At 33.9% G+C, this 27,178-nt stretch overlaps 1 pseudogene; it reads left to right on the top strand.

The window, feature by feature from the left end:
• Positions 1-27,178, top strand: part of LOC149528291 (magnesium transporter MRS2-4-like) — a 140,950-nt pseudogene that overhangs the window by 8,844 nt on the left and 104,928 nt on the right.

Below are 27,178 nucleotides of genomic sequence, written 5' to 3'. Positions count from 1 at the left end.
ATAATTCATTCATTTTTCTCTCATTTCTCCTAATGTTAAGTCTACCCTCAGCTCTTCCTCTAACTAAACCCACTAACTAGCCCTTGATCCCAATTAACATTATCCCTTTAACCGCCATCTAACCTCCAACTAACCCAAGGTTCAAACTAACATTATCCTTCCAAGGTTCATATTAACCAACCCTATCCAAATGTTCCTATTTTAATTAAATAGGAAAATAATTTCTACTTTGTGTGGCTTCTCTAAAAAACTAGAGACCTATTCTTCTCTTAACATGTCATTCTTTGAAATGCCACTTGTCTTTTATAGTGATGCGTGTTACATTTTGAAGACCATTCACCTTGCACTCTTTTCCTATATAAAGTCCCATTCACCTTACACTCTTTTCCTATTTAAAGTCTCATTTCCTTTAGAATCACCCACTTTCATATTGAGTAACATCATAATGTCATTTTTCCTTTAGAATACATGATTCATTTAAATAATTTTAACATCCTTTTCACTCATTTTAGAATAGTTTTGTCATGTTTCACATTGTCAAAATCAATAGTTTCAGCTTCATTTGCATCCTTTTCATTATCAAATCATCATCATTTGTAGTCATTTTCATGATTATGGAGCACATTAAACATTTTTGAAGACCAATATGTGAGCACAAATACCAAACTATCAACTTAAAGGACAAATCTTCAACAAGGAAGATTTTAGGATTTTTAATTATCTTGATCTTATTTACTTAACTAAACTCCTTTTAGCATCCAATCTTGAGTGCTTTCTTTTAATTTGTGTGGCCTAGATTTTTATTTTGCTCTTTTACTCACATTTTATTGTACACATATTTAGCATGCTTGGCAGGACCCACTTCATGGGTCAACTAATAATTAACATTTTAAATCTTAATGTTGCTTTTCTAGACTTTGGTTTGTTTTAGTTAAAAACAAAAAGTAATTGGTTGATTTTCACTTTAGTAGAAGTCAATTTAGCTCTAGATCAAAATTTGTAAAAATGAAAAGATTGCATTCACAAATGATGGGATTGAGTAGTCTTATGGTGGGAGTGCAACTCTACTATTGTGATTATGTTAGGTATATATTTTTTTATTTTTGGAAAACAATGAGATTGTTGAAGTCTTTTCCAATTTTGGTTTTTTTCTCTTTTTTTTGGTAGAGTATTAATTATTTTTGATGAAGGGGTGGGAATGCACTAACAATTGGTAGGATTTCTCTATGTCATTTTACATTTGTTGTTACATTTATGGTCTTTGTTTTTAATCAAACTTTTTTTTTTAATAGAAAAAGGAACGAACTCTTCCAAAATTTGTGAAAATTCTTTTTGTTTAAACATGGTGGGATTGAGCTAATAAGTGGCAAGATTGCATGTTTGATTTTTTTTGGTCATATTTCGATTTCAATTTTCAATCATTCAGTAATAATCTATTAACATATTTGTTGTTGGTATATTCTTTACTAACTAGTTTTGCAGGTTTTCTTGTAGAAGACCTTGTTAATTTGTAAAATGATTATTATTTTGTGTGTAGGCTCTACTAGAGGGGTTATTTTAATTCAAACTTCACATCGTCATGTGGGTTTAAAATACAACGTGCATTTTGTTTCGTGTATTTTCTTTAATTGAGAATTTGGTTTGGACATTAAAATTTAATCCATGTCTTATGTGTTTTGTATACTTGTATAGTTGTGGAGTGGTCCTACTACTAATACCCAATATCATCTCCCCTTTGTTTTGTGGTATTGGGTGTAAGAGAAAAGTGTTAGCGACACTCACTTTTTTTGTATTAGAAGGTATTCTTTCAATAGAAAAATAAGCACTTACAACCAAGGGATAGACCCAAGTAGTAATGGACTAAGGGGAAGCTCTTCCTAATCATTAGACAGAAATGTGGTTGTTGATAAAAATTCAACCAAAGAGATATGGCATATCGTAATTTTCCTTAGTACCCTAGTTAATATAAAACCATTATTCTAAGGGTTCAAAGATCTCTTAATTTATTTTATCATTTTGACTATCAAATGTGTTGCCCTCACTATGAACCATAAGTTAGCAATCAAAATCCCCTATTTATTGGTCAACCAGGTCACACATTTTAAGCCATCCTTGGTTACACTTGTCATTGTTGAGATATAAATATTTAAAAATTATTCAAAATATAAAATCAAGCAATTTATGTGTCGTGCAAGGGGGGGGCAAAGTCATTTGATTTCTACATGCCCATGTTGTTTAATTTTTTGTATAAATCTAAATGGGGATTCAAAAAATAGTGTCCTTAACCTAAGTTGTTGCATTTTATCTTTATGCTCAATCATATATGTGTTTTATGTGTGTACACTTTATATATTTTTCAAACAAACTCTAATCAAGTCACTATTTTGTCAAAATATAAGAACCATTACAAATTTACTATGTACGTATTTTACCTTACTAGTTTAACATCTAGTAGATTTTCTATCTCAATCTACAAGAGTTCCTTTTGTCCTTTTTATATTATATTGGTCTATTATCTATTTAGTCTATTTTTTGATATATGGTGATTGATGAGGAAAACACTTTTCATAATTCTTTGGGGTTATGAAAAAATATTTTGGCCCTATTTTATTGATAATTTTGGGCCAACATATTGTAATTAGTTATAACCCTAAAGAAAAAAAATATCTGATATATAAAAGGCTTAGGGTTAGGGATTTCATAAGGTATGATGTGATAATTACTTCTTGAGGTGGTATTGAGTTGTAAGAGACTACAGATTATAATCAAGTTGTAATCACTAGATAGTAATAATATTGGACTCATTGTTTGGTGGACATAGCCTAAGGATTGGGTGAACCGCATTAAATCTTGGTGTCTTGTGTTCTCTTCTGTGTGATTTATCTTTTTTTCTCTGATATTGATTATATTTTCATGTAATTGTTATTTATGTTTGTGGTTAATCCTAACACTATTGTCACAAACTATGTGATTTCTACAAATCTATTTCATTCCTCATTATTATATCATCTAGCAAGTTCTATATTACAAACTATGGATTTCTTTGTTACATGGTTGGTTGCCATTATTCAAAGAACCTATGAGTTTTCTATCTTAAATGGTGATGTTGCATTGTACTATAGTAGGTTTTATTTTCTTACTATTATTATATCCAAATTATCTTCAAATATAACTATGTTTGATTTTTCTTACAATAGGTTTGATTTTCTTACTATTATTATATCCAAATTTGATTTTCTTACTATGTTCAGTCATCCAATGAGTTTGTGTCTATCTAAGTGGTCAATTCTTTCACTAAAAACTTCAAAAACTACATTATCTATTTCTCACTTACATGTTCCTAAATAGTATCATTATAGTCAAATCCATTCAAACTTTTATATTGTCTAATTGATCAATCCCATTCCTATTTGAATAACTCAAATATATGTTTTTGTTACAGTCAATTTTGTCTGTGATCATTTGCATTATGGAACTAATCAATTTTCATTTCCCATTTTTCCATTCCTAAATGGATTGTCATAATCCTCATTTACTCCATCATTATCACTTCCCTAATTCAATGATCAATCCATTTCATTTGGTCAAATTAAATCCAACCAACCTACCCAAATCAAATCAAATCAAACCATATAAACATCCAATCAAACATCAAACCAAAATTAATTTCAAATCAAAATACACCTTTTCATTCATGAATATTTGTTCTTGCATTATTTAGTTTTTTTAACACACATATTTAGCAACATCATCACTCTTCTTGACTATATCATTTCTAATTAGTACTTTTACATACAATTCTGACCATATTACCATAAGTTAAGGTCTTGGTTATTTTGATTCATCTCATGTTTGAGTATGTCTTCTTAAGAAATCATCCTTGTTGTATTACCTATTGAGATTCCAATCTCACATAGTCATACCAAGTCATAAAACAAATATGATCCCTTTTGATCAAGTTAATTTGCCATCAAATCATGTCGACCTCTTTTGATCAAATCATTACATCATCCAATCAACCAACCAATCAAATTAAATCAATCAAATCCATATATTGAAAGTATATATCCTTAACATAAAAATCTCATTTTCCTTCACTTGCATATCATTATTTCATGCTTATTATGATATGATGTAGTGCTTCTTGTGTTTGCAGTCTGTACCTTGTCTATTTTCTTTCAAGAGATACTTGATACTCTTATTATATGTACTTTGAGATGACATGAGGGTTGAATGTTATATTTTGATTTAGTACCATAGATGTTATACTACTATGTTGTTCAGTTTATCATATTTGCATGTTGATGCTATTTTGAGATGATAGTAGATCTATGATGATATCTAGTTATATGGTTTATTGGACATATTTGTTGATTATGTTATGTGATGGATTTTATGCTATGGTGATTTACTCCATTCTTGTATATATTTACACTTTCTAAAAATGTGAGTGGTGTAAATGGATTAATTAGTTATTTAATGCATTAATTTCTTTGACTATTATATTATATGCAATTGCACTTGATCATGTGTTTTAGTGTGCAGGAATTATATCCCTGGCAGTAGCCTATGGAGTTAGTGATTCAGCTATTCATATTTTACCAATGTTGTCCCTATATGGTCAATGTATCATTATTTCATTATTTAAATTAAACCTTTTGGTGATTAGTAAATCCAAACTCATTTTCATTATGTGACTAGACTAGTGAGCGTGTCTGTACATTTATAGGTTCGCTTTATTGTGAAAGTTGTTTAGTGATTTCCGTGATTTTGGGTTTTTATGCTTTAAATATTTTTGAATTTAATTTCTAGTAGCTTTTCCTTAGGTAAATTCCAATTATGGAGAATAACCTATTTTTTTTTGGGCCTATTCGGAGTCTAGTTGCTATAGTTGGCTATTTACCCTAATCGACTATTCACTTGAAAAGTGAATAAGTTTTGAAAGAGGAATTCAATTCCTCACTTTTTCTAATTTGGATTTTAGAATTTGGAGAACTTTTTTGAGAATCCTCTTCTGAAGGATTTGATTTCTATGTGTTTTGGCAGCTGTGAGCATGGGATCTTTGCGAGGTTGGTCTCATTGGATTCAACTCAAGTAGACCTTGTGTTGCCATGATTTTTGGTAGATTCAGCAAGCATTTTATTTTATTGTGTGAGTTTTAGATTTTTCCCCTTTTGCTGTCAAGTAGGGCTTTCATGTTTTATTGATTTTGCTCCATTTCAGCTTTTGTTTCTTGTAGCAATTTGTTAGAAGGCTAAGAACTAGTGTTCCCCTCCATTTTTGTTTGTTGGTTCTGCCTGATTGGTTGGATATGAAAGTTTTCCCTATTTTTGAGATGGGTGTTTAGGATTTTGAGTTGTTATGATGGTTTTTTTTGCATACAATGTCTAAATTCATCTATTTTTGGATTTTCAAGGTTTTTACACCCAAAGGCCAAATGGGCTTTAATTTGAAAATTTTCCAATTTTGGGGTTTTTAACTTGTTTTGCATGTCACCCTGTTTTCTCGAGTTTTCTTGGCAAAATGTGGTTCGTAGACTTGGATGATCCATTTAGATGTTAGTCAAACCACTGTTGCACTTTTATGTTGCATTGGGATGTGTGTTACATCCAACCTCTTGATTCTATTTTTGGTCGAGGGACTTTCTGCTTTGTATTCTTATCTAGTCCTTGTACTTTGATCTTCATGATGGAGGTGCACCACACACAAGTATGTGCACATACATTTATTAGGTGACCTATAGAGCTTGATCTTCCATGGTATTTCCAAAAGTTATGATCATTAGGGTTGGGTTGGGAATTTGCATGCCTATGGGCACTCATCATTGGATGAGCATGGGTAGGGTAGGGTAGCATATGGAGGGGACTTCTATCTCGTAGCCTGGTGATCATGATACCATAGGTATGGTAGAGGGAGCTTTAATTAAGTGATAAATAAAGAAAATATTGGCTTTTATTTCATCCTTGTTCTAAGGATCTCTAGTCGAGGCATTACATCTAGTATTAGAGCCTAGTTGAAACATTGGGATCTTTGTGTTATGCTTCCACTATGGTTTTATTTTATGTTGTGTATTGGTATATTATGTTTGATTATTTTGATATCTCATTGTTCATGGTTTTGAATCTTATGCTTGTGATCAAATTATTCTAACATTATCTTGTTGCTCCCATAGTGATACCTTCTACACATAGACCTAGTGGCCATGGTGGTGCCCGTAGCATTAACTGTGGAGAAGAACACTATGAAGGGGGATGTCTAGAGGGAGTGGGAGGATACTGTAATGCTAATAAAGCTATCATGGGAGCATTGATGCTAGTGCTTCAAGGGATTCTTTCTCAATTGGGCCCTCATGTTGAGGAGCACCAATGGGATCATGATTAGGAAGAGGGATCTCATCATGGAGATTCCCATCATTCAAAGCATAGAGAGGAGGAACATGAATGTGAGCATTCTTGTACTCCACCAGGTGGAAGAGGGCACCATCAAGGTGGTAGGGACTGCAATAGTGAAGATTTCATCAAATTGGATATCATGAAGTCTCTTCATCAATCCAAACTACCATTATTTGATGGCAAGGGAAGTAGCCTCAAGGCTAAGACTTGGTTGCTATACATGGAGCACTACTTCATCATGTATCCATATTCAACCAACATGATGGCCCATTGTGCCATTATGTAGTTGAGAGACCACACATCCATTTGGTGGAATATTGATAGTCAAAAGATTCAAATTAGTGTTGCTAATCTCACCTGGGAAATCTTTGAGGAGAGGTTCCAAGAGGGATTCTTATCTCCTCAATTCAAAGAGGCCCGTGCTGATGAGTTCCACACAATCCAACAAGGTAACATGACTATGGATCAACACAAAATATGATTCTTTGAGCTTAGGCAGTATGCATGCTATAAAAATGATGATTTACTCTTAGCTCATCATTTCATCTAAGGCCTTAAGGATGCCCTCATTGGAGAAGTCTATATGCATTAGGCTAGGACTCTTGTTCTTGCTGTAAAGAAGGCACATATTGTAGAGGAAAATTTGGCTAGAGGTTTCAGTAGTAGATCTGGTTCTTAGAACCAAAGTGCAAGGAATTTAGGGCAAGATGCACAGTATTATCAATCCTTAGGGAAGGCCCAAACTCAATCAACACCCTCTCAGGGTGGTCCTCACCATAAGAATAAGAGGTTTTGGGGAAAGGGTGGATAGTCTTCTAGTACCTCAGGTAAGAAAGGAGATAACTAGAACCAAGGATAGAAATCATAGTAGGATCATCCTCCATAGAGTGCTCAACACAATTCTAGTAGGGGTAGTGCACCTTATCATAGTACTACGCAGGGTGTCATGGTAGAGGTTCCAATTTTTAGGGAATTATTACTCTTGTGGGTAGTTGAGCCATAGATCTTTTGAGTGTTCTATTAAACCATCTTCAAGACCTAGAAAGGGCACAACGAGATCTAAGCCTACGGTAGGAGATGCAGGTCAGAATTATAGAGTCTTTGCAGTAGTTGACAACCATCAAGTAGATCATCAAAGTACAATAGTCAAGGCTACAGGTACATTGCATGGTATTTCAACTTCAGTTTTGTTTGACTCTAGTGCTTCTAATTCTTTCATTTCACCATCTCTTGTTCAATGATGTGGGCTAGTGGGAATGCATCAGGTTGATAGGTGGTAGGTTGAGTTAGGCATGGGTTCCAAAGTGGCTATAGACTCATTAGTCAGTGGTTGTGTTTTGAATTTGGGAACCTTCACCACCATAGTGGATCTATGCATTCTACCTCTAGGATCATATGAAATTGTGTTGGGCATGGATTGGTTAGCCACCCATCAGGAAAATATCAATTGTCATCATAAGATGGTATATTGTGTTGATGACATAGGGGAATAGGTGGAACTTTTGGGAGCCTGAGACCAATCTCACTTTGTTTGATCTTAGCTAATTAACTAATGTAGAATGTATCGAAAGGTTGCTAGTTGTTTCTTGTGTCTCTTAGTGATCTTGAGGAAACTGAGATCCGTATGATGACACTTGATGATCACCCACTCCTTCATGAGTATGTCCATGTGTTTCCTGATGAGATTCTAGGTATGCTGCCTAGTGTGACATTGACTTTTGGATTGGTCTTGTACCAGGAGTAGAGCCAATTTCATGAGATCCTTACTACATGACTACTCAAGAGTTGAGTGAGCTCAAATTGTAATTAGAGAAATTGTTGGCCAAGGGCCATATTTGTCCTAGTGTATCCTCGTGGGGTGCACCAGTTATCTTTGTGAAGAAGAAGGATGGCTCTTTGCAGTTGTACATTTATTAGTGGCAGTTGAATAAGGTGACAGTGAAGAACTATTATCCTTTTCCAAGGATAGATGACTTGTTCGATCAGATGAAGGGAGCACGAGTGTTCTTGAATATTGAACTTAAGTCAATATACCATTAGCTTTGTATCTAGGAGGTTAATATTCATTGATCAGCTTTGCGCACATGGTATGGGCATTATGAGTTCATGATTGTGCCCTTTGGGTTAACCAATGCACCATTAGTATTTATGAGTTTGATGAATGGTGTATTTTGCACTTACCTCAATCAATATGTCATTGTATTCTTGGATGACATGTTGATCTATTTGAAGAATGTGGAGGAGCATGAAGTCCATTTACATTAGGTATTGCAGTGCTTGAGGGACCATCAGTTGCATGGAAAACTTGAGTAAATGTGGATTCTTCTAGTCAAAGGTGATATATTTGGGACATATCATCACTAGTGATGGAATTGCAATTGATCTAGAGAAGATTTGTCCTATCATGGATTGGTTGATACCCACTAATGTCTCAGAAGTTCATAATTTTATTGGATTGGCAAGCTACTATTGTCGCTTCATGAAGGATTTCTCATGAGTATCTCATCCCGTCACTTTTCTTCAGAGGAAAGCAAAGAAGTTTGTTTGTTCAAACCAATGTGAGGCAACATTTAATACTCTTAAGGAGTGTTTGACTAGTGCACTAGTCCTTGCAGTGCCTAATCCTATAGGTGATTTCATGATTAGCATAGATGCTTCTTTGGAAGGTGTGGGTGTAGTGTTGATGCAGGATGGTCACATTATTGCATATGACTCTAGGAAACTCAAGGACCATGAGCTTAACTACGCCACTCATGATTTGGAACTTGCTATCATAATGCATGCCCTTTTCTGTTGGAGACATTTTCTTTTGGAACACAGGTTTGAGTTGCATAGTGATCATAGGAGTTTGCAATATATCTTTACTTAGCCAAACATGAATGTACAACAGTGTCATTGGATGGAGTTCCTATGTGAGTATGACTTTGATGTTCATTACATTAAAGGGAAGGAGAATTCCATTGTGAATGCTTGGAGTAGGAGGTGACATGAGGTATCAGTGATGTCACTGGGAGTGGATTTGTGAAGTTGTTTCTTGGAGGCCTTGCCTAGTGACACTTGGTATCAAGAGGTGAGGGTGGAGATTGAGTCTAGATGTACCCTTGAGGGGAGATTTTTAGGTTATGTGCTTGAGTCTGATGGACTACTACATCACATGGGGCGTATTGATGTACCTGTGTTAGGTGATCTTCATACCTTGGTTTTGTTTGAAGCACATCGTGTACCATATTCTACACATCCTAGAGTAAAAAAGATGCATGCTAATGTCAAATAGTTGTACAATTGGATAGGGATGAAGCGTGATGTTGCTGATTTTGTTGCTAGATGTCTTGAGTGCTAGAGAGTGAATGTAGAGGCATCAACATCTAGCAGGTCTTTTTGTAGCTACATACCATTCCAAAGTGGAAGTGGGATACAATATCCATTGATTTTATCATAGGGTTGCCTATGTCATCATAGAGACACGATTGTATCATGGTGATAGTGGAAAAATTGTCCAAGGTAGTAGATGTTTCACCCATGAGAGCATCCTATACAACTTCTTCTATAGTGAATGTTTTCTTAGCATATATTGTTTGATTGCATGGGATTCCTCGTTGGATTATTTCAGATAGAGATCCAGTGTTTACTTCTGCACTATGGATGTCTCTCCAACATGATTTGGGCATGCAACTCAATTTCAGTTCAGCTTATTACCTAGAGACAGATGGTCAGACTAAGAGAGTGAGTCAAGTTCTAGAGGATATGCTTTACATGTATGTTATGGATAGGCAGGTGAAGTGAGAGGACTATTTGTGCCTTGTTGAGTTTGCATACAACAACAAGTATCATAGTTCTCTTGGCATGTGACCTTTTTAGGCCTTGTATGGTAAACCATGTTGTACCCATTTGAGTTGGGATTATTTAGAGGACTGAGTTCTTTTGGGTCAAGAGATGCTTCTTGATATGGACCAGGAAGTTATTTGCATTAAGGAGCATTTGGTTACTGCTCAGGATAGGCAAAAGAAGTTTGTAGATGCCCATAGGTTGGATCATCACTTTTCTATTAGTGACAAGGTGGTTTTGCAAGTACATCTAAGGAAGAGCCCCATCCATTATGGGAAAGGCTCTAAGTTGGTGCCATGTTTTTTTAGACCTTTTGAGATCCTTGAGAGGATTGATCCTATTGCTTATTGACTAGCATTGCCACCTAGCCTATCAAACATCCATGATGTTTTTCATGTTTTCCTTTTGAGACAGTATATTCCAGATGTGACCCATGTTCTTGATTGGGATGATTTGTAGATAGCGGATGCGTAGCTTACTTTGGAGCCCATTCATATCCTACAATATTGGAGGCTGACCCTATGAGGTCAGGACATAGAGTAGGTAAGGGTCCAATGGGACCCAAGCAATGAGACCTCTATGACCTGGGAGGATGCTTCACAACTAAGGGGATTGTACCCCTACCTTTTTTTTGGCTTCCAAGAGTAAGCCTATGCTAGTGGGGGAGGATGTAGTGTCTCTCAATACCTTTTCTATTTTTTTTTGAGAGATAATTGATACTCTTATTATATGTACTTTGAGATGACCTGAGGGTCAAATGTTATACTTTGATTCAATACCATAGATGTTATACTGCTATGTTGTTCATTTTATCATATTTTCATGTTGATGCTATTTTGAGATGATAGTAGATATATGATGGTATCTAGTTATATGGTTAATTGGACATATTTGTTGATTATGTTATGTGATGGATTTTATGCTATGGTGATTTACTCCATTCTTGTATATATTTATGTTTTCTGTGAATGTGAGTGGTGTAAATGGATTAATTAGTTATTTAATGCATTAATTGCTTCGACTATTATATTATATTCAATTGCACTTGATCGTGTGTTTTAGTGTGTAGGAATTATATCCCTGGCAATGGCATATGGAGTTAGTGATTTAGTTATTCATATTTTACCAATGTCATCCCTGTATGGTCGATGTATCCTTATTTCATTATTTACATTAAACATTTCAGTGATTAGTAAATCCAAACTCATCTGCATTATGTGACTAGACCAGTGAGTGTGTCTATGCATTTAGAGGTCTACTTTATCACGAAGGTTGTTTAGTGATTTCCATGACTTTGGGTTTTCGAGCTTTAAATCTTTTCAGATTTAATTTATGTTAGCTTTTCCTTAAGTGAATTCCTATTATGAAGAATAACCAATTTTTGTTTGGGTCGATTCAAAGTCTAGTTATTATAGTTGGCTATTTACCCTAATCGACTATTCACTCAAAAAGTGAATAAGTTTTGAAAGAGGAATTTAATTCCTTAATTTTTCTAATTTGGATTTTAGAATTTGGAGATCTTTTTTGAGAATCTTGTTCTAAAGGATTCAATTTTTGTTCATTCAGGGAGCTGTGAGTGTGGGATCTTTATGAGGTTGGTCTCATTGGATTTAGATCAGGTAGACCTTGCTTTGTTGTGATTTTTAGTAGATTTGATAGGCATTTTATTTTATTGTGCGAGTTTCAATTTCTATCCCTTTTTCTGTCGAGTGGGGCTTTCCCATTTTTTTGTTTTCACTTTATTTCAGCTTTCATTTCTTGTAGCAATTTTTTAAGAGGCTGAGAACTAGTGTTCCCCTCCATTTTTGTTTGTTGGTTCTGCCTAGTTGGTTGGGTATGAATGTTTTCCCTATTTTTGGGATTTTGAGCCATTATGCTAGCCATTTTTGCATAGTGTCTGAATTCATTTATTTTTGGATTCATAGGGTTTTTACACCCAAAGGCCAAATGGGTTTTAATTTCAAAGTTTTCCAAATTTTGGAGTTTTTACTTCATTTTGTGTGCCACCCTATTTTCTCAAATTTCTTGGCAGAATGTGGTTCGTGGACCTGGACAATCCATTTGGATGTCATTCAGACCATTGTTGCACTTTTATGTTGCATTGGGATGTGTGTTGCATCCATCCTCTCAATTATATTTTTAGTTGAGGGACTTTCTACTTTGTGTTCTCATCTAGTCCTTGTGCTTTGATCTTCATATGGTGGTGTGCCACACACAAGTACATGTGCATACATTTGTTGGGTGACCCGTGGGGCCCCATCTTTTGTGGTATTTTCGAAAGTTATGATCATTGGAGTTGGGTTGGGAATTTGCATTCCTATGGGCACTCATCATTGGATGAGCATGGGTAGGGTAGGGTAGCATATGGAGGGGGTTTCTATCTCACATTCTAGCAATCATGACGCCACAAGTATGGTAGAGGGAGCTTTAATTAAGTGATAACTAAAGAAAATATTGGCTTGTATTTCATCCCTATTCCAAGGATCTCTAGGTAGGGCATTACATATGATCTTAATCAAGATGTCTAATGGAATAAAAAAAATCCATTATTCTCTAGATCATTTCTAATCCCATCAGACAATATCATTTCTAATATTAAAATTGATGTTTTAGTAAATGAAACCATTCATTTAGATCCACTCAATCAAGTCATTCCCAAAGAGATGATTGCAAACCAACTAAGTTTAAAATATATGTAATTCTATCCTATAGATAACTTCCTTATAGATGTAGATAATGTCCAAATGATGGAAAATATTATCAAAAGTCAAAAAAACATGTTGGAAATCTGATTGAAAAGATCATTGTTGAAGGTCAAAGAGGGAGGTTGGTTGATAAAGAATGTTTCAATCATTATTTTTTCATTGATGTCAAACCTACTATTTGTAGGAATGCAATTTCTTATAAGATCCAAGTACTATCACTTAGTTGATTGATGAAGAGGAATTGATCAACAAGATGTAACAAGAGTACCTAAGGGAAAGGTTGAGTTATGATGTTGTAATGAAGTGCAAGGATCAATCAAGATGATGGTTAAATGATGTATTGATAACATACTTGAAGATATGGAGGCTAGCCACACTTAGAAAAATTGGGAGGAATAAGTTGTAATAAGGTTACCTGCAAAGCTTAAACTAAGTTCATTTGTGGATGCCAAGCAAGCTAGTTGAAGCTGAGAAAATTCTCAGTTGGAGCCGAGAAAATGCAAAATCTAGTGTGTGCTGAGTGAACTTTAGGTGTCGAGTGAAGTTAAAGTGCTGAGTAAAGTAACAGGTGTTGACCATCAAAAAATCATAGTAGGTGTTGAGTGAACTTTAGGTGTCAAGCATTAGTAAAATGTAGTTGATGTCAAGTAACACAGTATGTGTTGAGCACCAGAATTTCAATAGTGCTGAGCTATTGCATTATTGAAAATGTCAAAGATTCACAAAATCTGAGCCAACAAAGTTGTTGCCTTGAATTTTGTGAACTAGTTGGAAGATAAGGATGATGAGCTAGTGGCATAGAATTTTATGTAAATCATTTTTGAGAAAATTCTGGAGGATTCTTCATGATGTTTCTAGAAGGAACATAATATGGGTTAGATTCAATGAATCCTACCTAATCCATATGAATTGAAACTAAAGGAGGGAAGAATCAAGTGGGAAAGGAACCCCAAGACTTCTATTTAAGAAGTCACAAACCAAGAAGCAAGAGCTATTGGAGTGCCAAAATTGTGAAGTGGTTAGAAGGGTGTCAAGGAGAAGACATCTAGGAGAAGGAAGAATAGACCACAAAGACTCTACTTCGACAAGTGGTCAGAGAGAGATGATTGCACTGGCACATTGAGCATGAAGACTCAAGGAAACAAAGCTTGAAAGGAGGGCAAGCTATTAAGAGTTGTAGAGGCTGAAAGCCAAGAAATGATATGAGCTAAGAAGTGATCTGAGATCTACAAGTTGAGTTGTATTCTGTAATCAGGTCAAAACTCCTTATTTTTACTCTCTAGCAATTGTATCAGTTAGGGTATGAGAAAATCCTATGGACTTAGGTTGGCCTAACAGCCATTTGTAAATTCCTTAACAGGGTGGCATTCCAAGTGAATGTTCTAAGGTCCTCTAACTAGGCCTACTTCTACCAAGGTGGTTAAATCTCTTAACCAGGTCACATTTAATAATGTGTTGTAAGCCTTTCATAGGGCATCACTTCATAAAAGTAAGAATTGAGTAGCATGTTACTAGTGGTTTTTCCCAAATTGGATTTCCACATAAATCATTGTGTTATGTGTTGATGTTTTCATGTGTTATGCTTGCATGTTGATTTATAGTAACTTGCTCAATAGGAAAGTTAAAGCTTGGATGAATGAATGCTTAGACAGGCACACTTTACTTACTGAAAAGTATGAATAGGATACTTGGACCTTGAATAATTGATTCACCCTCTCTCAGTTATTCTAAAGCATTTCTAACACAATCTTTATCTTTACAACTATGGTAAAACAAGGAATTACCTTGGAACCTTCCACTGCAATAATGAATCTGGTTCCAACACAACCATCTCAAGTATAAAAACCACCTCAATAACAACTATCTCAACTACAAAAACCACAAAGAGATCATCACTACCATCATTTTTGTCACCATCACCACCTCTTCATTCGTCAATACCACAACCAATATAAAATAACTCACTTCAACATTACTAACATTACCTCTTGGTGCCCTTGAATGATATTATTAAAAAAAAATTACAATAATTTGGGAGGAGCTACAAGTCATGTGCCCCTTATCACACTATCTGCACATGAAATTAAAACTTCAATGCTTATGATTTCATCTACATATATGGCTACCAATGTGGCTCATACCACCCAATTTCCTAACCCACAAACATTCTTGAAACACCTTAATCTATCTATTGCATTTTAATCACAATCATTCACTATAAGTATGACTAACTATCAATCACCTCCTCCCTCAAACTTTGTAACTAGTGGTTTTCACAACATCGTACTTATTTATTTCTCTACCTACACAATATATGACATAATGAATGATAACACATCACTATGTACCACAACTAAGTGTGACACCAATAATGCCCTAACACACTTACTTACAAGAATATTCTTCATTTAATGTGGAAAATCATGCATACAAGCCATTAGGCAATTCTTCTTACAATTCTTCCTCTTACAATAAACCTAAAAATGCTTACCATCCTACACATTTAGGGAATAAATTATCTTTCAAGTGGAAAAAATCCAACTATTCCACTACAAAATCGACCATATAAATTGCATTGCACACAACAACAATAGATAGGCATAAAATACCAAAAAGAAACATTTTCTTTCTATTGCCCTGTTAAAATAAAATTTCGATATTAAGAAAATAGCATGTTGTATCCATATGAGAATTATCATTAAAACAATCTACAATCCAAAGATATCATATGCAAGACTAGAACTATCCTAAATAACCCCTAGTTACCATTTTCATCCTAGCAAGTATAACCACCCTAGATTGTTCTGAAAGGTGTCAACTCTTTGATTTTGTACCATCTAAAAATGGAAGCACCTATCATTTAAGACCTTTTAACTCCCATTCTTTAGTAGCCTTATGGACCATGGATGGTTTTGTGCTCAATCAACTATTTCTCCTATTATATAATGCACCTTCCATTTTCATACATGTTGTATATTAGATTACCTCCTTGTGTGCCCACCTTGGAATAGGTCAACCCATGCCAAATTTTTCTAGAATAGGTCACCTAGATTGACCTATTCCAAACTAGGTCAACCTAGGTTGACTTTTTCCTCAAGGATTTTAAATCTTGAGGCCAATTTTCTCTTGAGATTGCAAATTAAAAACCAAGTGACCTCATTAGCTTTCTCTATTTTTTCACCCAAAAATTAGTATTAAAAAAAATCCTAGGCCCCTCATTTTAACACCCATCAATCACATGGATTAATTACACATGTAAGGACATTCAAGATTTCATATTTATAAGTCATTTCAGTAATTCAAAGTATTCGGGATTCAAGGATCCGTTGTGAGCATTTTCTTTCAAGATCTAGAATTTTGTTGGTCATCAAGGGAGTAGATCTATATTGATGCATTCATTATCTTCTTCATTAATGCACATTTACATACATAAATCCATGATGTGGTTTTGATGGGTCCATTGCATTTGTGGTGATTTCCTACATCCTCATTGTAAATTGAATATCGATAATGTACAAGCATTGCAAATCCTTATTGACAAGGTTCTCTACAAGCAAGGTGAGTACTTACATTTTTATTTCTTTCATTAGATGTTTTACATTTCAATTTCAAGGTTGATTTATCAATCTAGTGCATGACCAAGGTAAGCCCTCATCAAGAAAAAAAAAAAAAAAGCCAAGTTTTACTATGTGCAAGAGTAGGATAGTTGAATTGTGACCATAGATTTGGAAACTACTTGCCAAAACATTTTTGAAGAAGTTGGGTCTGGTTTTCTATTATGTCTTGGAAACATATCCATATTCATATATATTGTCTAGACACTTTACCACTAGGTTGATGTCTTCTTTAAGGTATGAGAAAAACAACATTTTTGGGGTTTTATGTTGTGATTTTGACTTTTCAATCAGAAGTTTTGCTATAGGTTCAGATCCATGATTTTGATAGAGAGAAAAGACGTATTTTCTTCAAAATTTTAAGGTGATTACTTTACCATTAATTTTACTTTTTATTCTAGACCTATTTCCATATCTTATTTGTGTTGATTGCATATTTAGCATCTAGATCTATCTTGTACTACTCATTTAATCAATTAGCTTAGTTCCACATTTAAATTTACATAACCCTAATTAATTTGCATTGAATGAAAGAGAATTTTCTTGCATACTTCATTGATGTAATTTGGGTTTAGAATTGGCATCACTTTATCCTTTTTATTTTTCTAATATAGCTTGGATTATATTAGGAATTATGTTTGGAAGCCCCTCTTTCTCTTGTATTTTGAGTGTTAGTGTGGAAGTGGTTAGTTAATGAATCTATCTCACATAGTTTATATTCTTAAATTTGTTATTCCCCCATTTCACCACTAAAACTTTTGTGAACCCAACGTGTTTCTTCCTTTTGAATTTGGAGTTAGATCCCTTTGTTAGTGTTATAGCTTCAGTCGGATTAGTAATTGATTAAAATATAATTAATCATGAATTATATATAAACTATATTGATTATTATTTGAAATGGATATGAGTATGTATGTGTGTGTGTGTGTGTGTGTGTGTGGGTGTGTGTGGAAATAGTATACATACATATACATATATAATTATAATTATAATGATAAATATAACTATAATTATAATCATAATCAATTTACATCAAAATGGGTCCCATTTTAATGAAAGGTCATTACTAATAAAGTATGCATTTTAAGTGGTTTTTGATATATGTATATATTAGTATGAGGGTTGACTTAGAAAATATATAATAGGAAACAATAGAAGTGTAGCTATTAGCCCTTAGAATAATAATTTATTATTACCAATATATTACATAAATTTAATTTATCTATTAGGGATCGTTTGGCAGCAAGAATTAGACTAGAATAGGCATCTGTAAATTCCAAAAATATCAAATCCTTTATTTGGGTATGCCAAATCATAATTGAGGACAGGAATTTGTGTATTCCAATTTTGGCCTAGAAATGAGCATTTTCTATTCCACATAAATAGGTGGAATTAGAATACTAATTCTTATTCCAATTTTGACTTTTTCATATTTGATTAAAATTTCAAATCCACTTAATCCACTGATTCTTTTGTGTTTGATTTCAAGTTCGCTTAATCCCACAGCTCCTGAACTTTTTATTTGAGACTTGCATGGAATTCATTGCTCTATAGATTCGAACAAAGTACTACCATGGATGATTGTTTAGTATAATGACTTTGTATCCAAGGATTGGACATCCTTCTTATAATGATGTTGCATCTTATCAATTCCAAGTAATGTACTATAATGACATACTTAATTCATTAAATTATCAACCAGGGACATAAACTTGAAATGTGCCCACAAAGTATATGCTCTAATTCATCTGATATGTCATTGTAACCTTGCAATAGAAATGTTGAAAGAAATACTAAGCTAGGGAATGAAATAACAATCTAACCTTGTACTTAGACATAAAGCTACAAGCATTAAATTCAACTATTTACTTATGTTGTAAGAAACCACCACCAATTCTATTACCATATGGTTGCAGAAGCAACGAAGTTCTAAATTTCTTTTATTCTATGGAAAAAAAAGATTGATTCTTACCTAGCTATGAATGAAGTTCACCTCTTGTGTGGGCCCCCATTGAAGAATTAATAAACAACAACTCATAGATTAAGAACTATAAATATCATTTCATTCAAGAGCAACTCATAAGTACATATTGCAGCAACATAGTTGTATGTATCACTACTATTGGATTACAAAAATTTTTCCCACAAATAAAAAATTAAGAATCTAAACTCCAACTTATTTATAACATTTCCATAAAATAGAACTCTTAAAATCTAGGATCCTCCAATGTCAGGGATAGGACAAGATTGAAAACACATAACAACATTTAATACATGAATAGGTTGCACTCCATTTGAACATGAATTTAGGATTTCATGGCTTCTAGATCCAATCAATAATGATTGACAACCACCTTGACTCAGCCCGTAATAATATCTAATAGCTGAAATATCATGGTATCATTATGAACTCAAAACAATCAACTATTTCCTTATCAACACTTTGTCTTCTGATGCTAACTTCTTCTTTCATTGTTGACTTGCCATTTTCCTACAAAATATTAGTGTGCATGTACAAAAATTGTAATATGTATCCAAGATAAAATTCATAATAAGTTTTCTCATATTAGCTTTTCTCTTATCACATTTCTATAGGAAAAACTACCAAACCAATGCAAGATACAAAGATACATCATTTCATTCTATGTAATCAAATAATATATAGCATATTCATCCAATCTTAGAAATATCAAAGTGTGCACATAAATAATAGTATAACTATAAGTAGACTAAATAAGTTCATAAAAAACTCATAAAGTTCTCAAGTCTTAACCATCAAAACATAGAAAAATATGAACCAAATAGGCCTTAAATTGGCTACATCATTTCCCTCAAACTTTGTGTTTTGTTGGTCCTCTAGCAAACATGAAGTTCTTTACCTTGTTCGACATTCTATAGTATTCAACATTTTTTTGTCTTATACTTACTTCTACAAAGCTCCATTAAAAACCCTTTGTGTCTCTGTACTTTTCTCATTTTCTTAATTCCTCTACCATATCATAATCATTTAGATTTTTTAGAGTTAGCCAACAAAGGAGAAATAATCATGGGTGGCTTAAGGAAGAGGAATCCAAGAACTTTTCCAAACTTTGCCTAATATTATATACCAAGGAGCTCTTTAGTTAGCCAAAATGAAGTTAACGAGTGAACGCGACTCTCTATTTCTGAGATCCTCTGTTATACTATCCTATCACCTCTTTATTGCTTTCATGTCCTCAAGTAGCTCTATCTTACATATTTTATTATACCCATTGAATGTTGCATCTCTTAGGGGATAAATTGCACAACTTCCTATATTAAATGGGATAATTTTTAATCAATCATAATATCAAGTCTTAGAATCTCTAGCTTCAAGCCTTAGGTATAGGGGAATTTCTTCCTATAATTCCCTATAAGACTTATCTTATACTTCCCTACTGATTTCATTTTGGATCCATGACATTACAGATCTCAATTAAATATCCCCAACATGCAACAAGGGATTCCATTCTCTATTATCAAGTACTACAAGGTTATGAAGGAAAAATTCACACAAAAAAAATTGTATTATTGTCAAAGAACTATGGAAGAATTGTGAAAACTCAAGGGGTTCAACCAAGGATGAAGATTTGTCCCTCATTACACAAATCATTTGATAATTTAGGAAATGTTCTCTCAAGAATAATGCATGAACAAAAAATGGAGAACAAAAACTCATATTTAGGTTACCTTGTTAAGCTTGGTTTGTAGCTTCTCTACTTCTTCCTCCTTTTCTAAAAGATCCTAATAATGACTATCAATAACTTGATTCAACCCTTTTCTATTGTTGCTTCCATTGTTCTTGTTCCAAATTCAACTAATTGGACAACTAAAAGATAACAAAGAGTAATGATGTAGAATGAGAGGCACCTAACTTGGTATTCATGCTAAGGTCTTCTCCTACTATATTTGGAAGATCAATCTCATTTTTAACTAGAATTTTAACCTCTGAAGGGTGTGTCTCCTTTACTCTCATCTTCTCATATTTGTTAAACTACTGAGCAGATGAGGCTATTGAATCTAAACCTTGCTTAAGGATTTGTTCTGCCACTTTATTCATAAAGCTCATGTCAACCCCAAAATGAGCTTCAAAAAAATTCCCTCTTGATGCTACAGGGGTTGACTCTAGAATTTCTTCTTCCATAAGGAGATCTCCCTTTAACACATTATCATTTTCTAAATTCATACAGTTGTTAAATAACTAAGGATCCTAAGAAGATGAACTCATCCTCTGAAATAAAAAGTTACGCTCATGAGAACTACAATCATCTTCAATTTGTTGATCTTAGATAGGTTTTGACTAATGAGTGTCTACACACTTAAGTCATTACTTAGTTCATGCCAAACAAGTAATACATGCCAAACACAACATGTATATAATACAACATGCCAAGTCTATAGTGAGTGTCGAGCCACCCATGTGTTGAGTCACTCAAGTGTCGAGCAAGCAGTGTATGCTAAGTAATTTAGGAGCCTAGCAAGCAGTGCATGTAGAGTGATACAAATGCCAAGTCATAGAATAGAAATTTGTATATGTCGAGCATTAGAGGCTTCAAATGCCAAGTAAGATAGCTTTTTCATAGTTATTTGTAATGGCACAAATAACTATGTAAACCATTTTTTAGCCAACTTGAAGATCCATTTATGATATTTTGGAGATAACGATGAACCTTAAGTTGGGATCCCTATGAATTGCATGCAACCAATTAGGTAAAGGGAAGGTTTAAGTGAAAATGGATGAATCACAACCGTTGATTCATACCTAACCCTAAGCCACCTAAGTCTTCTTAACGAGGAAAAACCTTAAACTTTCTAAGGTGTATGAAGGAGAAAATAGAGAAGTTTGCATGTGCAAATAGAGCATTCATGGTGGCTAAGGAGTTATGATCTAAGATTGCATTACAAAATCAGTTAAAGGAGAATAGAGGAAGAGAAGAGCATACAAAAAAAAAGACATCTAATCAAGAAGGATCATGAATACATCAATTTAGAGGTGATCTATTATCAAGAAATTAAGTGTTAATCATAGGATCATTGTTGAGTCATTCTAGTAGGGTTAGACCTATCAGTCTTTGTAAGCCTTTAACAGGATAGACCTTTCATAGGGTAGTGTTAGGATTAAACCACAAATAGAAATAAAAATTACATGAAAATATAAAAAAATATTAGAAAATAATAGATCACACAGAAAAGAACACAAGACACAAGATTTAATGTGGTTCACCCAATTCTTGGGGTACATCCACCAAAAAACAAGTTTGATATTATTATGATCTAGTGATTACAACCTGATTACAATCTATAATCCCTTACAACTCAATACCACTACAAGAACCAATTTTGCATCACAACAATAAAATAATCCTAACCCTAAGCCCTTTTATACAAGTAATTTAATGCCACTTTAGGGTTACAAAATGTTGACCATATGTACAATACTTCCCTAACCAGTTACCACAAACTAATAATCTCCCACTTGGGGACTGATCAAACTCCACACTAGACAACAATCTTCCACTTGGAGACTGATCTTGTAGCAATACTGCTACCACATGGGGCTCCCACTAGATCAAACCACCCTAGATTTTGTTGTTCTTTTATTCATATTTAGTCTAGAAGACCAACCAAAGTTGAAGAGGTGTTCAACTTCTCCCTTGTTACTACCTTTGTAAACATATCTATTGGATTGTCCTCTATATGTATCTTGTCCAGCTTTAACTATCCATCCTCCAAAACTAATCGAATGAAATGGTACTGCAACTGTATGTGTTTTGTCTTTGAATGCAGAGCTTAATTCTTTACAATATGAATGACACTTTGACTATCTGTAAACAAATAATTATCCTTTTAAGAATGTCCCAATTCTTCCAAGAAGAACTAAATCCATATCATCTCCTTTACTACCTCTGTAGCAGCAACATACTCTACCTTTGTAGTGGATAAAGCATTAACTTTCTGTAACTAAGAAACCCAGCTCACGGCTGCCCCACTAATAGTAAAGACATAACTTGTAGTACTCCGCATGGTATCAATATCCCCTACCAAATCTAAGTCAACATAGCCTTGTAAATTAGTAGTAGAGCCCCCAAAAAGTAAACACTTATTGGATGTTCCTCTCAAATACTTGAGAATCTATTTGACTACATTCTAATGCTCAATTCCTGGATGAATCATATACATGCTAATGACTGCCACTGCATGTGCAATATCTGGCCTAGTACATACCATAACATACATCAAGATTCCTACTGTTGAGGCATAGGATACCTTGGACATCTTCTCCTCCTCTTCTTGTGTCTTGGGACACATCTCCTTAGTCAATGTCAAATGACCAGGTAAAGGTGTGTTGAAAACTTTAGTATTCTCCATAGAGAAATGTTGCAACACCTTCTCAACATAATCAACTTGAGATAGCAACAATTTCCTATTCTTCCTATCTCTGCAAATCTTCATACCAAGGATTAGTTTTTCTGCCCCTAAATCTTTCATAGCAAATACATGTGATAACTGGTGTTTCAACCCCTTAATGTGATCCATGTTAGACCCAGCTACAAGCATATCATCAACATATAAACATGAAATAATGTAGCTATCATCATCCAACCTCTTAAATAAACACAATGATTTGAATGACATCTACTATATCCATGCTCATGCATAAAACTATCAAATTTTAGTTACCATTACCAAGGTTCTTACTTCAAGCCATATAAACTTTTCCTCAATCCGCACACTAAGTTCTCCTTACCTTTGACCTCAAATCCCTATGACTAAGCCATATATATCTTTTTATCCAAATCACCATGAAGGAAAGATATTTTAACATCAAGCTACTCTAAATGCAAATCTTCAATAGCCACAATACTTAAAACAGTACAGACAATAGTCATTTTAACAACAACAAAGAATATCTCATTAGAATCAATGCCCTATTTTTATGCAAATCCTTTTACATCTAACCTAGCTTTAAATATTTTCTTATCTCCATCCTCTTCTTTTAACCTATAAACCCACTTATTCTGTAAAGCTCTTTTACCTATAGGCAACTTGCATAAATCCCATGTCTTATTCTTCAACAAACAATCCATTTTGTCTTTCATTATAGACTCCCATTGAATCTTAGTATCCACCTACATAGCTTCATCATAACATGCAGGTTCACCAGCATCTTTTAATAAAATAGAATAAAAAGAGGGAGAAAATCTTTTTGGAGGTCTAATTTGCCTTGTTGACTGTCTATGATTCACTGGTGTGTGTGATATTTTTTTGTTGCAGTTGTTGTATGTCATGAGGAATGACTAGAACATCATCTTTTGAAATATGATCCAACACTACATAATCATCTTCTTTCTTCTCATGTTGCTGCAACAGATCTTTGTACAACACATTCTCATTGAATATGACATCCCTGCTTCTTACAATTTTATGATTTTCAAAATCCCAAAGCTTATAACCAAATTTATTAATGCCATATCATACAAATACACATTTCTTTGACTTAGCTTCCAACATGGTTCTATTTTTAGAATCTATGTGAAAAAATGCTTCAAAATCAAAGGTTTTGAGAAAAGAATAACTCACCTTCTTACCAGTCCATGCTTCCTCTAGAATACCACAATCCAAAGGAGTAGAGAGACCTCTATTAATCAAATATATAGTAGTATTGATAGCCTCCACCCACATGTGTAAGGGAAACCTAGCATGCAACCTAATCCTCCTTGCACGCTCCATTATAGTCCTGTTCATGTGTTCAACCTCTCCATTTTCTTGTGGAGTCCTTGGAATAGTTTTCTATCTACAAATACCATTAGTAAAGTAATAATCTTCAAATTCATGACTGCAATACTCACCACCATTATCAGATCTGAGACATTTTAATTTCTTACCAATCTCATTTTCAACCAAGCATTTCCTTTTCTTAAAATTTTGAAATACATCAAATTTCTGTCCAAGGATATAAACCCATACTTTCCTAGTTACATCATCAATAAATGTAACATAATAATGAGAGCCACCAAAAGAAGATACCTGAGTCGGTCCCCATACATCAGTATGCACAAGCTCTAATTTCTCTTTTTTATTTTCCTTCCCAATCTTCACAAAACTCACTCTCTTTTGTTTTCCATACACATTACTTTCATAGAAATCTATATTAACACATTTTAGACCTAGTAAAACTTTCTTTCAATGAAGTAATTTCATACCTTTCTCACTCATGTTCCCAAGTCTATTGTGCCATAGTGTTGTAGCAAAATCTACAACAGCTATTTGTTCTCCCTGCTCAACTGTAGCAATTGTTCTTGAACATTCATTTTTCTCTAAAATAATTAAAGTAGAAGGAACAATATGACCTATAAAAATATATAAGGTGCCTACTTTCACACCTCTTGTTACTACAAGGGAACCTTTTGAAACCTTCCAATTTTTATCATTAAAAGTAACTACACAACCCTCATCACTGAGTTTCCCTGCTAAAATTAAATTCTTACTTAGCCTTAGAACATGTCTTACCTCATGTAGTAGCCAATGATTCTCATTCTAAAACTTAATCTTAAAATTTTCAACAATCTAACAGGGTTCATTATCCCACAAATAAACAAGCCCAAAATCCCCTTGGATATAATCAATGAAATAACCTCGATGAGGTGTAGCATGAAATGAAGCACCAGAATCTAAAACCCATGAATCATCAACACTTTTTAAAGATAAAAGCAAAGCATCCTCTTCAGATTTGTTACTTACCATATTTGCCTCCTTATCTCCATCTAATTTATCTCCTTCATTTTTCTTTTGAGTTTAACAATATTTCTTTTTGTGCCCTGGTTTCCCATAGTACCAATAGTCATTCTGTCCTCTCAATTGAGACCTCCTCCCCTTTGACTTTTCTCTTGTTTTCCCATGATTTCTGAAATTACTTCCTCTCCTAGTTGTTCTGCTTTGACTTTGTGCATTCAAAGCACTTCCAGATGTAGATCCACCTGAGGATTTCCTATGATTTTCCTCACTCAAAATAACACTGATCACATCATCATATTTTAGGGTACTAGATCCAAGAATAAAATTACTCATAGGCATTACCAAGCCATTTTAGCTTTCAGGCAAATAACACAAAATCAAGAGAGCCCTAATTTCTTCATTAAAACTAATACCCACAAAAGATAATTGATTAGTAATAGTATTAAACTCATTTAAATGATCTACAATAGATCCACCTTCTACCATTTTCATATTAAATAAATTTTTGATGAGAAATACCTTGTTTCAAGCAAAGGGTTTGCAATAACTCTTTTGTCATCTTAACTTTTGTAATAGTAAATGCCACTAATGGTGTTAAGCATAATCAAATACTTCCAAGTGCCTTTCTATCCAAAAGATCACATTCATCATTTAACATAGATCCTTGATTCTTGGTTTTTCCTTCCAATGGCTTCCATAAATCCTTCTGATAAAGATAGTCTTCCATTTGGATCTTCCATAACTGAAAGTTCTACCCATTAAACCTGTCAACCCTCAGCATACCCTCATCTACCATTACTCTCACTCAAACGTGAGACCTCACTCTAATACCACTTTTTAGGATTAAACCATGGACATAAATAACAATTATATGCAAATATAAACAATATTAGAAAAGAATAGATCACACAGAAAAGAACACAAGACACCATGATTTAACATGGTTCACCCAATTCTTGGGTTATGTCCACTAAATAGCAAGTCTGATATTATTACAATGCAGTGATTACAACCTAATTACAATTTGTAATCCCTTCCAGCTCAATACCACCATAAGAACCAATTTCACATCACAATAATAAAACAATCCCTAACCATAAGCCCTTTTATACAAGTAATTTTATGCCACTTTAGGGTTACAACATGTTGACCATATGTTGGCCATACATCAACCACAATATCGGCCATGGCCCAAATTTTTTTTTTGGGTTGATGCCTCAAACCCCAAAGAATTTACAAAGTATGTATAGTACTTCCCTGATCAGTCACCATAAACTAACAAGTAGATCATGTCTCATGATCAAAACATTTTAACTTCATTGGATACACTTTATTACTACAATAGTGAAGATTTGTGGGTGTCATCCCCACCCTAGTTTTACCTTCTCATTGGATGGTTTCTAGGTAATCATATCTGGTGTCATATGTGTGTAAATTTTTATATGTTTACATGATTTAGATGTACATGGTATTTTAGTTTGCTTATTGAATGTATGAGATGGATGTGTGGTGAAAGTTTTTATGGGTTAGAGTTTAAACTATTGATTCAACCCCCCACCCCCCCGCCACAAAAAAGTTTACCTTTCCTATTGTGATTCAAACAATTAGTATTAGAGCTTTGTTCTCTAAGAGAGAAGCTTTGCAACTTTGAGGAAAGATCTTGAAAATGGAAGTCTACAAGTTGGGAAAGATAATTGAGAATGATCAAATTGAAATACAACTCATTCTACATGAACTAAATGAAGCAAGAGAAGAATTAAAGAAATCTTTGAAGAGAAGGAAGGAAATTTCTATTGAGGAGAATGACATACAATACAGAGAGATGGATACTACTAAGTTATTTGTTGATGGAGAATCCAATGAATTTGATGCAACAGTTGCAAATCT

The sequence above is a fragment of the Cupressus sempervirens genome, chromosome 11, assembly GCF_028749045.1.
Source record: "Cupressus sempervirens isolate cs-2001-9-10 chromosome 11, ASM2874904v1, whole genome shotgun sequence".
Classification (NCBI taxonomy): Eukaryota; Viridiplantae; Streptophyta; class Pinopsida; order Cupressales; family Cupressaceae; genus Cupressus; species Cupressus sempervirens.
Note: the sequence above shows the minus strand (reverse complement) of the source record. Positions and strands in the feature narration are given on the sequence as shown.